General features: G+C 47.4%; 1 protein-coding gene across 1 annotated transcript in view; it reads right to left on the bottom strand.

Moving 5' to 3' along the window:
* Ston1 (stonin 1) overlaps positions 1-12084 on the bottom strand; it is a 43179-nt gene extending 31095 nt beyond the window's left edge. The window contains exon 1 of the mRNA XM_005354725.3: positions 12051-12084. The gene's annotated coding sequence lies outside the window, so the exon portion shown is untranslated. The remainder of the gene's footprint in view (positions 1-12050) is intronic.
* Between the last annotated feature and the right edge of the window lie 21 nt (positions 12085-12105).

Below are 12105 nucleotides of genomic sequence, written 5' to 3'. Positions count from 1 at the left end.
CAGAATAGTAACTAAGACAGCATCTGAGCTGCACCATGAAGATTGGCATAATTGATAAGGCTAAACAGAGCAAGCCTGCAAGTCTGGCTAGAGAGGCACAGTTGGAGAAGGAGTAATGCCCAAAAGGCTCAAGGGGGGAGGGGGAGCACCACGATAACAACTTTGATTTCATCCTAAAAGCAATGAGGAGACAGAGAGACATTAAAGAAAAATAAATAAAACAATATCCAGGCATGGTGGCCCACGTCTTTAATCTCAGCACTCAGGAAGCAGAGGCAAGTGGATCTCTGTGAATTGTAGGCTAGCCTGGTCTACATAAAGAGTTTCAGGACAGAAGAGGATGCATAGGAAGACCCTGGAGAGAGTAAGGGATGGGGAGAGAAGGGGGGGGGGTCAAGTCAAAGCAGGAGAGATGGACGAAGTCTTCGAGAGAGAAGCTGGAACTGGACCTGATGGCTCTTGCCCTACATGCTTTCATTCAAAGTCCAGAACAGAAGAAATTGTTTATTGTGTATATCTCTCACAGCTTGGGGACAATTCTCCAAAACTCTGCCAAGCTCCTCATTGCTCCCCAAAGGGACTCTATCCCAGAGAACACTGCCAATAGACTCACAGAACAGTAAGAGGTGCCACACACACCAAAAGATGGTGGAACAATCCTAAGCAAGGCAAAGTCAGGGTCCAAGAAGCATTGAAAAGTTGCAGCAACACAGCATAAGAAAAAAAGACAACGAGGAAAGTTCTAGAAGAGACGGGATTAAGGGCCTGGGTGAGCTGCTGGATGAAGAATGAAGAGCACTGGCAGGCAGTTTAGGAAGCCAACAAAGGAACAAGTGCCTGCCTCGTGTGAGCAGAAGCTACACATCTGTAAGCAAAGCACATCCCATAGCCTCTCCCTCGCCCCTGTGGGAGCGGGGATGGGGGGTGGGGTGGGAGACTCCCCCTGTCAGACAGACAAGCTGGCGGGAGGCTGGCACACAGGATGCGGACCTGTGAACAGTTAAGTAGAAACATCTGGCAGGAGAGGGGAACGTGTGGATGAGGAGGAGGCAAACCCTGCTGAGCAGGGGCTATGGAAGGCGGCTCAACCCTCGCATCAATACAGCTTCCGCTCAAAGATGATTGACACCGAGGATGACGTCAGCCGGCAAACGGGATTTCTCTCCTCACTGGAGGAAATGATAATCTCGGCAAGTCTGCACCTTCTCGGAGGACCCTGGTTCTACCATCTGATTCTCAGCAGAGCTCTGATCACTTTTCCTACAAAATATTTTTTTTCCTTACAATTGGTAGGGACCCGATGGACACCAGCAAAGGAACTGGGATGCTCACGACATGTACGAGACCCTGCTTCAAGCCCAGTGGCACAGGCCCGAAGGTGCAGGAGCAGGGTCTCTGGGTGTAAAGAGTCGAAATTTAAAGCATTTCTCTATTTGTGTTAATGCTAACATGAGGCCAACATAAACAAGGTTTGAGCTAGGCACATGGGGCATTTCTGTAATCCATCTCTGAAAAAGACAGAGGGATGAGAAGTTCAGGATCAGTCCTGATGGGCAGTGAGGCCCTGTCTCAGAAAGGAAGACGGGGAGGGAGGAAGACGGGGAGGGAGAACAGAAAGGAAGAAAAAGGGAAAGGAAGACGAAGAGAAAACAAGGGATGTATCCTCATTTTCCTTTTGTAACCCTCCACATAGGCTTTGAATATGGGTTGTAGTGAGCTAGGGTAAAGCGCTCCCAGGGACGAGCGGCCAGGGTGCCAGCCCTGTCACCGAGTCCCTAGGCTGCAGCTATGTTGAATTAGACATGCACTGCTGTTTCCATGCAGTCCTTGGCTGAGCTCCTAAGTGGAAAAGCTACTTTTATGTACAAGCACAGATATTTAAACGGAAGTGTGTCCGTAATTCCAATTACATTTTGTTTTCATAGTGATCTTTTCCTCTACTTAAGAACAGACTTAGCTATATCAGCTCCACTGTTTCTTTTTGTAAATTATGTTTGTCTGTTTGTGCGCTGAGGGTGGGACAGTGCGTCGGTGGTCAGGAGACAAATTGTATCAGTCAGTTCTCAAGTGCCTTTGCCCACTGACCTAGCTCCCCCTTCCATCATCATAGTTGCTGCTAAGACTCTTACAAAACTCAGCATTCTCTGAGATACGGGTGCCAGAGGACACAGATAAGTGATGGTTATCAAACAGGCACATGTTTGTTCTTCAGTTCTCAAGGAACAGCTAGCTAAGTTCCTCCTCCCCTGGTCATGCCTTTATGAACACAAGTCTTAGGCCCTTCATGGCCCACCAGGAAAGTCTAGGGCCCGAAGCAGCGAGACTGGTGCACTTAAAACATTAACATGAATAAGGAAATGAAGGGTTTGGTTTCCTTAAGAGACAAACCACCAACAAATAAAGCATAGATATGATTCTGATTAGAGGGTCATGGTTCTTTGGTGGCCACAGCCACCCTGCTGAACAGGTGAGAGGTGCCAAATGGCCAAATCAAAGCCTTAAGGAAAATCATCCAAGAGCATTCAAAATCGATTACCGAGAAAAACGGGAGCTCTTTGGAGGTGTGGCCAGGGCCTCTCAGGTTAGACTCCATGAAGCACAATCTTGTTCGAAAGAACCTAAGCAGAGGGTAGGCAGCGGGAGATGACTGTATTTGTGGGTACTAACATGGGCCCAGGGCTTACTGTGTCCTGGGATCTCACTTGGATTCAGACACACCCACTAGGTTTCCTTATTGCTGTTTTTATAGAGGAAGCTATTTAGCTGCAGAGATGTCAAAGACTTGCTGAAGGGTGCACAAGCTTGCAATGCGATCCAGTTCTGCCTAACTCCACCATCTGTTTGCTGAAGTGGGGTCAGAGAAAGCGGTGGGCTGTGGCCACTCCTGTTTCCTTAAGGTTAAGAAGAGGGGGATGGCGAGAAAGCCTGGCAGTTAAGACTACTTATTGCTCTCCCAAAGGACTCAAGTTTGTTTCCTAGCGCCCCCCTCAACTACCTGTAACTCCAGCTCCAGGGGGTCTTAAACCCTCTTCTGACCTCCATGGGCAACTGAACATACATGTCATACACTCATAAAAATATACATGCATACGCATAAATGACAAATAAATAAACATAAAAGTACTGGAAGTGCTAAGCGGAAATACTTCGGGAAACAATACAGGCAAAAACTTTCTCAATATAACCCGACAGCACAGGAAGTAGCCCCAAACAGTAACAAACTCTGCACAGCAAAACACGCTTTTATCAGCAGAGTGAACAGACGGCCTGCAGAATCCGAGAACATCTTTGCTACCTGTGCTTCAGGCAAGAGCTTAATACACAGAATATACAAAGAACTACAAAAGCTACACACTAAAATAATAATAAAAAAACTATCGATCAATAAATGGGCCAATGAAATAAACAGCAAAAGAAAGAAAGAAAAAGAGAGAAAGAAAGAGAGAAAAAGAAAGATGCAAATAGCCAATAAATATTTTTAGAGCATTCATGGTCTGAGCAGGTAAAAGGCACTTCTCCCTTCCCTGTCTCCAGCCGGCTGAATCCTGAACCTGCCTCCCAACCATGCACACCTCAGCCCCACTGCCGCCCTTCGAGTCACAGAGATCCACGGGTGCAGGTGGCGCCCGCAGTGGAAGGGCGGTAGAGGCTACCTGTGTGCAGAGGTAACAACACTGACCACAGACACCTCGGTGGGATTAAAGTCTTCCCCAAAGAGGAGCGCCTCACCACTGTCAAAGGCCCTGAGGGGACCCCTGTGCAGGAGGCCTGTTCTGTCTAAAGCTCCTACTGGGAAAGACTTCCCTGCCTCCCTACACAAGGGCTACTTCCTGACTAAGATCTTCTACCAAATGTCAGTGCCAATGGTGAAATCTGTGCCGGTGTGCTCACGAGGACTGGATGGCTGAGCTGGGCATCTGACACACACTGGTGACCATCAGGACCTGCTGATTCATCCTCACCCAGACTCTAAACTCAGCAAGGAAGCAGGCTGCCTGCTTTCTGGACAACTATGAAGAGAACACTGCCCTGCCCGGTCCATCTGCTCACAGAGATCTGTGGGGGTGCAGGGGGCAGCAGCAGGGGGAGGGTTGAGACTACCTGGAAACTGGGCAGTGGGGCTACATCATCCTCCTTTGACCCTCTGACCCCAAGGGTCCTGGGAGGAGCTGAGGGTCCCATGAAACAAAAGAGAGTTATAGCTGCAGCCAAGAAGGTGGACAAGAGGTAGGCACTGAGATGAGTGTAGGGGGCTCTTCTCCCTCTCCTTCAGTTCTGTCCCCTCCCACTTTGTCTCTAAATTATTTGAATTATGGCTGTGATGGGGCAGGAGGGGAAGAATCTGGATTTGGTTTTCTAAATGAAGTTGGAAAGGTAAAACAAACACACACACAAACAAAAAAGCCTGAAAACCTAAGTCCAATCCCCAGAACTTACAATGCGGAAGCCAAGAACAAAATGCATCAAGTTGTCATCTGACCTACACACCACACACACACACACACACACACACACACACACACACACACACGCATGAGCACACGCTGTAAGCACATGCATAAACACACTATAGCAATGCATACACACATGCTGCAGCACATGTATCCACACACACTGTAGCACATGAATACACACATGCTGTAGCACATGAATACACAGAGAGACAAAAAAATCTATAAATAAATGTGTTTTTTAATTTCATTAAGAAAGTATTCAACATCCAGAGCCATGGGAGAAGTGCAAATTATAAGTACTTTGAGATCCCATCTCTTCCCTGTAGTCTGATGATGTTAGCAAGCTCTTTGGACTTTTTTGGGGGGCACCACCCAGCTCCCAAATGAGTCACACACAGAGGCTTATTCTTCATTATAAATGCCTGGCCTTAGCTTGGCTTGTTTCTTGCCAGCTTTTCTTAAATTATCCCATCCACCTTTTGCCTCTGGGCTTTTCCAGTTATCTTGTGTGAATCTTACTCATACTCTGTGTATTACTGTGTGGCTGGACAGCTGGACCCTGATGTCTTCCTCCTTCCCTGGTCACTACCCTTCTCCTCCTTAATTTCTCCTTCTATTTATTCTCTCTGCCTGCCAGCCCTGCCTATCCTTGCTCCTGCCTTGCTACTGACCGTTCAGATCTTTATTAGACCATCGGGTGTTCTAGACAGGCAAAGAATCACAGCTTCACAGAGTTAAACAAATACAACATAAACAAAAGTAATACACTGGGGAAGTTCCCCAACACTTCCCCAGTCAGAATGGTTGTCATCAAGCAAACCACTCACCATTGCTGGTGAGGACGAGGGAAGAGTGTAAAGCTTTTATGTAGCCACTGTGGAAACCAGTGTGGAGACAGGGCAAGAAACTAAAAATATAGCTCTCCCACTGCTGGGCATCTGGAGAAAAGTGCATTTGTCTGCTACAGAGATGTCTGTACTTGTGTGTTCACTGTCTCACTATTCACAACAGCCAGGAAACGGAGGCGGCCTGGATGGTCATCAACAGGTGGATGAATGATGAAAATGTGGCACAAATACACAACAGAATCTTACTCAGCAGTTTTTTAAAAAAAGAAATCTGCAGAAAAACAGGTAGAACTGGGAAATGCTAAACGACGTAATCCAGGCTCAAAAAGATGAACGCTACACAACCCTCTCATATGTCAATACACATATTGTTAAATATGTGTGTTTAGCTGAGGGAAATGCAGGTAGAGCCAGGAAGCTAGAGAGGTCCATGAGATGGGGCAGCAGTCTTTAAGGTGACAGGGAGAGAATAAAAGGGTAGGGTGTGAAAGTGGACAGCAGATACTGGAGGCAAAGGGTACAGCAGGGGAGGTAGGCAGGAGGGATGAGGGGAGGGTGGGGAAGTCATCCAAAACGACGTGTGCAATGTCATAAGGAAAGCCATTCCTCTAGGAGCGAGATTTAGAAACAAAAGCCTTTCTTGGACAGAGATGATGGCACCTGATTATCATCCCCACACTCAAGAGTCTCAGGCAGGAAGACTGCCATGAGTTTGGAGCCAGCGTGGGATGCAACAAATATCATACCAACCAAGACTTTGGATGGATAGACAGACAGACAGACAGATAGATAGATATTTGGAAAGGTTTAAGTAAACCTCTATGTTAATTTAAATAAAAGAGTTGGCACAAATCAATATTAAGTATATAAAGAACATTAAGCTACAGTCAGTATCTTACGAAGCTATGAAAGGAAACTGTGTGTAACTTTCTGGTACTACATCTAAGACACAGACAGGGCTGGAGAGGGCTCAGCAGTTAACAGCACTTGTTGCTCTTGCAGAGGATCCCGCTTTGGCTCACTACAGTCTGTAACACCAGTATCAGTGGATCTGATATCTTCTTCTGGTCTCCGAGGACATTGCTTGCATGTGGTGAACACACACACACACACACACACACACACACACACACACACAGACAAAACACATATACACATAAAATAAAAACTAATTAACAAATAAAAAAGTAAATTTGAGAACACCTAAGTGGATCATATTATTAATAATCAAAGCTGAATTGAGAACAAAGGGGAAATCAAATGAATTAATAATCAATCTTAAAACTTAGTTGTCAGTTCAGGACATGGTAACATGTATCCATAATCCCAGTACCTGGCCGGTGGAGGCAGGAGGATCAGGAATTCAAGGACAACCTTGGTTACACAGCAGGTTCAAGGCCAGTGTAGACTACGTGAGACCTTGTATCAAAAAAGAAAAGAGAACATGATGGTGTCAGGAACTTGACACATGTTCTCTGTGTAAGTGACCTAAGTGGTTTTAGAGTTGGTCAGTTTACCAATTTTTAAAGAACACTGCACGGCCTTGGCTGTCCTGCAACTTGCTATGTAGATAAGCCTGGCCTCAAACTCATAAAAATCTGCCTGCCTCCTTTTTCTAAGTGTAGGGACATACACTGAGAACAGAAAGAAACCTCTTATTTGTTAAATATAAACAAGACCTCACAACAGTCTATGTGGGATCGTTTGGGGAGGGATCCTTCACCCTTATAGTCACCTTTCTTTCTTTTTATTTGAGATTTATTGATTTATTTTTTATATTGTGTGTGGTGGGGTGGGCTTGTGAGTGCAGATGCCCATGGGAGCCAGAGGAGGGCATCTGATCCCTTGGAGACTGAGTGACAAGTGGCCGTGAGCCACCTAGCCTGAGTGCTGGGAACCAAACCAGTCCTCTGCAAGAGCAGTCCTCACTCTCGGCCAGGCTCTTGCTACTCAGCCCTGGCTGTCCTAAACTCACTCTGTAGACCAGGCTGTCCTGGAACTCACAGAGATCCACCTGCCTCTGCCTCCTGAGTGCTGGGATTAAAGGCATGTGTACACCTGGCTACAACATGTTTTGAATGAGGAGGTCACCGTTATTGGAATCATTAGTCTTCCAGAAATCTCTCCTTGAGAAATAGAAGAGAGAAATCCTCTGGGCATCTAAGTCAGCAGGGTTGTTTTTGTTTTGTTTTGGGATGGGGGTGGGGGTATCAAACAAACTGAACTTTCTGAAGAAAGTAGGTAGGTACCATAAAGGAGAAGGATAAAAGTGATCTCCAGGGCCTGGTTGCCTGAGAGAGTGGCCAGTGCTATGTGGCGGAGCTTCAGAATATCCCCACGTGCATTTAACCCTTGGCAAGGCATGAGATCACCCCTGGAGCCAGGCTTCCAGATGCCAGCTCATTACCCTGTTCACAGAGAACTGAGCGTCAGGACTCACTCACTCCCGTCCCCTCACACTGCTGTAAAGAACGGCGACCTCAACAGACAGCTCTGGGGCATGGTCTGCCGAGTCTACTTCAAAACTTCCAGCCTTATACTGGAGCTGCGCCGGAATCCCATGGGATTCCTGGAACTCCAGTCTGGCTGGGAAACTTCCAGAGAATTCTGGATACATCTCATGAGGTAGAGCTGTTTCCCAACTATGCTGTAAGTCTGGAGCAATTCTCAAAGACTTCCAAAAAGAAAAGACAGGGGAAGACGAAGGATTTGGGAGGCAGATTTTAAAAGCAATCAAAATAATTGACTCTATTAAAACAAGAACGATTTCCCTTTTTGATTTTTCCATAAGAATATTAGACTTTCACTACTGACCTAAGTCTGAGGTTTGCTTTCCGCAGTTAGTGCCTGTACAGCCATGGCAAATTGCCCTCTAGTCTTGGTTTCTGAATCTCCACAATGAAAATAATAACAGTTCTTTCCTGAGAGACTTTGAAAATGAAATTCTCCGTGTGCGTGTTTAACACTCGTGGAATGTTAGCTATCATTACTGTCAAAAGCTGAGTAACCCTGGCAAACACACAGAAAAAGAAAAAGCAACTATAATCCCCCATCCACTTCAGAGCATATAATTCCAGTTGTTACAGGTGTGTTTTCAAAGAGCAAAAGGCTAGTGCTTTCTAATCCGTAAACTTGCTATTTAAATTTACCCCATACTCTGCGGATCTCCTATGTAACTCAATATTCAGTATGGTACAGTGTTTAAAGGCCACATAGCGTTCCTCCGGTGAGTCTACTTTTTGACAACTGTTGTAATCTGCTGGCCTGGTCTGTCGCCCGGGTACCCTGTCCCTTCAAGAGACAAGCCCCTCCCACTCCCAACCTCCCCCTTCTGCCAAGGCAAGTGGATCTCCCACCACCTCTCCATTCTCTCTCTGTGCCCTTCTGAAGAGGCGGCTTCTGCTTCTCTCCCTTCTCCCACCCTCCCCTTCCCCTTTTCTCCCCTTCCCTTTCACCTCCATAACCCACTAAATAAACTCTAAACCCCAGCTGTCTCTGCATGACGTATCTATCTGTCAGTCTTCCCCTTGGCCTCAGGCCACCCACCAGAGGACCCGTGAGGCCTTGGGTGGCCAACTGCTGCCCCTCGTGGGACCACCGCCCCTCATGGGACCAGCCTCGGGTCCCACCTCTTCGCGAATGATAATGACAACCCCTTCTCTCTTCTCTCAATATACTTCTAACCCACGTGCCTTGGCCAGATGGTGGCTGACTTTCTCTTGGCCGTTTGGAGATATGGTCTCCACCTCACTATCCATCACACTCACCCTGAGGTCAGGGACCCTTCTGTGGTCTGCTGACATCTCCAGAATCTCACCGTAAAACGTAAAGCCTACTCCGCCTACTCCGAGGCCACTTAGTCAGACTTTGCTGCTGGATGCCTGGCAGACAACCCTGTTTAACTAGATTCATTCCACCAGGTGCGGAAAGGAACATTGCCAGAGGGTAGTTTTCTCCAAACAGCAGAAGGTTGACTTCCAGGGCTTTAGGACCGTGATTAGAAATTCCCAGGAAGAGGAAGAAACAAAAGATTCTTATCGGGCTGCATTGTTTTTCTAAGCAATGGGGCCACACAAGTTCAACACTTAGGACCTGCACTTAAATGAAGGCGGTCTTTACGCACTGAGACTACTGACAAAGCCTTACTAATTCATACAAATGTGAGCTGTCAAACTGGGCAGAAGTGAGTCAGAGCCTGTTTTAAAATAAGCCCTCCCCCATTTTCAGTGAATTCAATTTTTAAATCCTTTTTATGTTTTATTTATTCTTTCACAATGTCATACATATGTAAAATGTACTTTGATCATCTCCCTCCCATTGTCCTCTTATCCCTTTCTCCCTCTCCAGCTGTGTGTGTGTGTGTGTGTGTGTGTGTGTGTGTGTGTGTGTGTGTGTGTTCCACTTCACTTTATTAGGATTGCTTGGGTGGGGGTTAAATACTCGAGCAAGGGCAACTTACCAATAGCTCTATCACTAGGAATATCCCCTAGAAACTCCTCAGGGAAGGGTGGGGCCTTATGAGACCCTCCCCATCCATGACGGACAGCAGGCGGGCCCCATTTTGTAGCTTTGAGTTCATGGGGCATCATCCATACCATGCTGAAGAGAACAGGTTTCCTTAGTGTGCCTTCCCATCCTTCACTTCTTCCGCTCTATTTGCCTTCTCCGCCGTGTTCCCTGAGACTTGCAGGGGAGGATGCAGACGGCTAACCAACAGTCTCTTATTCTCAAGACTAAACGCCGTTACGATTTTCCCCATTACCATAATCTTTAAATCTTTATTTCTCCCCTGACCTGCTTTACAAAGGTTGTTTGCAACATGTGTTAAGGTCTCATTGTTGTTTGTAGAGAAAGAGAATAGTTTTCCAGAAGCTTGTCTTCCTTAAGGGCTAACTGAGGGATCTGAGTTTGGATCCCCATGCACTCACATAGAACATTCAACTTGGCCAAAACGAGGCATGTCTGAGCAGAGACAGGGTGATGCTGGTGTTTGCCAGTCTGTTGGAGAAAACAGTGAGCTCCAGGTTCAGTGAGAGACTCTGTCTCAAGGGAATAACATCCTCCCCTGCCATCCATAGATGCGTGCACACATGCATACACAACACACACATAAACACACCTTCAAGAAACCAACAGAAGTATGTGTTTCTCACATACGGTGAAGCGCAGCATTCCCCCTGCAGTTCCTCCCACACAACAACGTTTTGATGAAGCCCTGGCTGCTTCCAAGAGCTCTGATTCTGAGCCGGTGAGGCCGACAGTCAAAATCACTCAATCCCTAAAACACAAACAACAAACGACAGACAACAAAAACTACCCCCGAATCCATCTGCGTAGTTCCAGGAAAGACTTGAGAGGCTCTCTGGAAGCAGCCATAGAACCAAGCCCATCATGGAAACATTGATTCAGCCATAATAGAACCCGACCTAAAAACCACACAAATGAACTAAACAGCTCTTCCTCCCAATCAGAACGCAGCTAAAGCCGCAGCCTCGGGGCTAGAAACTAGCGCTGTGTTTTATTTTGTTTGTGGTCCTTCTCATTTCAGCCTCTTCCATTCTTTCGCTTGTTTGCACAACTGCAGACCGACAGCCTTCCTGCCCAAGCACGTCAGGCAAATTAAAACCTCTAGCCTGGGGGGAGGCTGTAATAGCTGGGTTAGAGCAGTCAAAAAGAAGAAGAAAAAAAGCTTCACTAACAGTTAGTGGAGACTGAAGTCCTCACTTTGAGAAGACCAGCTTCTGCACGGTATGTTTTATTTACTGTTTGCTGCTTTTTTTTTGCTGCTTGTTTGGTTTTTTTCTTTTTTCTGTGGCGGCAGTGGAGGGAGGATAGCATGCGCCACTGTGCGTGGGTTGAATATGGAGAACCATGTGAGGGAGTGGGTTTTCTCCTTGCACTGTCTGGGGTTCCCAGCAACCCAACTCAAGTTGTCAAGGCTTAGCAGCAATCACCTTTACTCCCTGAGTCATCTAACTGGTCCTGAACACATTTTTTCGGCTAGCATTCTATCTTGTATTTTAATAAGTTTTGCCGTCTAATTAGATTAACTATCATTGTTGGGGGGGGGTATACAGTGGGAAAGAAAGGAGACGTACGATAGACAACTAGATACCCAGGATGGGTGCTACCGAACCATACATATAGTAGAGTCCCTAAAGGGAATCTATTTTCGTTCGCACCTGCACCCACAGGGTTCACATGCCTAATCCGGGCACGAGACATTGCTGCAACAAACCCTAGGGCAGAGTGTTCTGATGCCTGTGTGTGGACCCCTTGGCCTGGCTGGCTCGGCCTGGCTGGTCATCTCAGAGGAAAAGAGGGATGGAAGCAAACCCAGCGGTGAGGACAGGACCACCAAGAACAGGAGCCTGGAAGACTGTGGGATGGGGTTGGAAGTATGGTAGACGTGGGGATCCTGAGTTCCAAGGGAGCTCTTGCGGGACAGGGTCTGGTGCCCAGGTCTGGGCGAACCAAGCATGGGTTCCTACAGTCCCCGCCCCGTCCTGCCTGCCCGGGAACCTGGCTGTTCCGTGCAGCTGAACTTTTCTTTCTTTGCAGTTATGCCCAGGGCAGAGAGAAGTCTGCGGGGGCCCAGCCCTTTGCGGGCCCAGGATGTGTCCAGGAGGGAAAACCCCGGAGAAGTCCTCTGTCCCCGCCCAAAACTCGAGCGAGCTGGGGCGACCCCACCCTGGAGAGGGGCTCTCGCCAAGCCTCCTCCGCCCGGTCCCTGGGGCTGATCACTCACGGGCAGCGCTGCTGGTGCTCCGACTCTGGCCGCGGCCATCCACACAGGGAAGAAG

Source organism: Microtus ochrogaster, chromosome 16, assembly GCF_000317375.1.
Source record: "Microtus ochrogaster isolate Prairie Vole_2 chromosome 16, MicOch1.0, whole genome shotgun sequence".
Classification (NCBI taxonomy): Eukaryota; Metazoa; Chordata; class Mammalia; order Rodentia; family Cricetidae; genus Microtus; species Microtus ochrogaster.
Note: the sequence above shows the minus strand (reverse complement) of the source record. Positions and strands in the feature narration are given on the sequence as shown.